This window comes from Nannospalax galili, unplaced genomic scaffold (genome assembly GCF_000622305.1).
Source record: "Nannospalax galili isolate Female #2095 unplaced genomic scaffold, S.galili_v1.0 scaffold72, whole genome shotgun sequence".
In the NCBI taxonomy this organism is placed as follows: domain Eukaryota; kingdom Metazoa; phylum Chordata; class Mammalia; order Rodentia; family Spalacidae; genus Nannospalax; species Nannospalax galili.
Window position 1 is genome coordinate 977,967 of NW_008336933.1, and position 2,387 is coordinate 980,353.

At 37.7% G+C, this 2,387-nt stretch overlaps 1 protein-coding gene across 9 annotated transcripts in view; it reads right to left on the reverse strand.

Annotated features, from left to right (window-relative positions):
• Phactr1 (phosphatase and actin regulator 1) overlaps nt 1-2,387 on the reverse strand; it is a 580,961-nt gene that overhangs the window by 339,547 nt on the left and 239,027 nt on the right. The gene's annotated exons all lie outside the window — the stretch shown is intronic.

The following is a 2,387-nucleotide window of genomic DNA, read 5'->3' on the forward strand; positions in this document are numbered from 1 at the left end:
AACCCAGGTCCTCTGCAAGAGCAGCCAGTGTTCTTAACTGCTGAGCCATCTCTCTGGCTCCCAGGACTACTTTTGTTAGGAACTTAAATTGTCTTACATCTTCAGACTCCTGCAAATACCTGCAAGGACTACTGATTTAAAAAAAAAAAAAAATCCGAACACTTTGCTATATGGCCATAGACTGTTTCTGTTTCTTGTCTAAATTCTAAGCACATCTCCTTAAACATTTTACACTCAATTTGTCCTCCTCTGTGTTCCCACTGTACTGCACACTTCTGTGAGTTTGTTTAGCTTTGATGACATCTCTTCTCTGGGATGTTCTCTCCCCTACTTTTCCACATATCCAACCTTGAAGCTGAGGATAAATGCCACTTGCTCCTCTGACTTAGAGAAATGCAGATTTTATCTTTATTTAGCATTGGGCTCATTCTACCTTGTATTTCTGATTAAGCATCTCCTCTTCACAAAGTATGGAACCAGAAATGTTTCAGATTTTGAATTTTTTTTTCTTTTTGGACTTTGAAATGTTTGAATTTGAAAACTTGGATTTTGGAAGATCGGATATGTTGGAGGTAAGACCCCAGTCTAAACATGAAGTTTATTTATGCTTCCTATACATATGATGTGCATAGCCTAAAGGTGGTTTTATACATTTTAATAATTTGGTACATGAAGCAAAGTTTCATGATTTAGAATTTATCACTTATGACATTGTTCTGGTATTCAATCAAATTTTGGATTTTAGAGTATGTCAGACTTGGCATTTTTAGATTAGGGATGTAATAACCTGTAATAAGTTGGTGCCATAATTTTCTTCCCTGTGTGCTAATAACTTTGTAGACAGCTATGCTTTCTTTTTTGTATTTTCTGGACTTACTACCGTTCCTTAATCAGGTGCTAAATTAATTTGCTTTTATTTGAGTCTGCAAATTCAAAGTGTTTTATAGGAGACAAACAAAACCAATGGACCAAGTAAAATGTTAGGCAGGAATTTGTTCTCAGCTTTGCTACAATCTGACTGTGGAATCTTGATTTTCCTTATATAGAAAAATCAAGATATTGGTCTCCATGTCTTTAGGGTCTTAGAAGGATGTAAGAAGAAATTTAACTGCCTCCACCCTCACAATTACCTAGTTACTATGAATGTACATCTCTTTAATTATAGATAAGAAGGGAGAATATTTTTTAGGGTTAGGACTTGACTCACTTGTCAGATGAGAAATTAGACTCTCTAGAAGTGAAATACACTGGAGTTTGGTGACGTCATGTAAGAGAACTAACTGACTCTTAAGAGCAAGTCTGGTAAGAAGCTTTAGTTAAGTTAAATTTTATCATAGGTAAATGACTGGCAAACAGCAAAAAAGTTATACTTTGTGTCTCAGAGGGAGGTTGCAGGCATGGATTTAAACAGAAGCTTGGAATAAGTTGCTTTGGGGACTAGAACCTGGGCAATTCTGGGCGAAGGGACATTTGGGGTTGTGGGGTCTTATAAATCTTCAAGGAGAGGCCAGTGTCTGGGAGAAGTCACATCAGGTGAAGCCGGGGTGCTCAGGTGGACTGTGACTCCACAACTTGGTTCCAGTTCTAGCCAATACCTAATCTCATCTCCAGCATCATCAGGAAGAGTCCTACTAGATTTGTGAAGAGAGAGGAGACAAAACAGAGGAAAGACTCACCAGAAATCAAGCTGGGGGAAGGGAGGCCTTGGCAAGAAAGCCCAGGTGGATTCTGGGAATTTAAAGTATATGATGGGGTTCAAGTAATTTCTCAATTCATTTTGACTGATCTAGACCTTGGGGGAAAAACATCAAAGACTGAAAATGTACATAAAATTACACATGGGTCAAATGATTAAGCTATCTACTACAAATTGTCAATGTCAATGAAATTGTCTGTATGCTGAGATTTGCTTCTCCCATGAAGTTTAATCAGTTCATTGACGCACCTGATATCTGACTGAGGGTGAAAAGGGAATAAAGGGCAGGATAGCGACTACTGGGAAAGAATCTGAAAGTAAACTCCCAACCCCCTCCCAGGGCAAAAATGCCTAGACATTCTCACACTGTGGACAGAGAGATGTTTATACTCAAGGATAATTTCTGGAGTGTTTCCTTCCTAACCAATACAGAAATTGTTCTAATGTAAGGTTTTCTCAGAATGCTTACATTCTTACAGGAGAAAGCAGGGAAATACAATCTCTTTCTTTTAGTATCTGCAGTTGGAACCCAGAAGTGCCAAGTCATATAATAATAATACGACATTTGACTAGACAATGTGTATTTGCTTTGCAAGAAAGGTGGGGATAGGGAATTGTTTGCATCCTATTGATTTTAACATTCTTTTTCAGGGCATTTTATACTACTGTATCTATGAATTCTGAAAAAAAA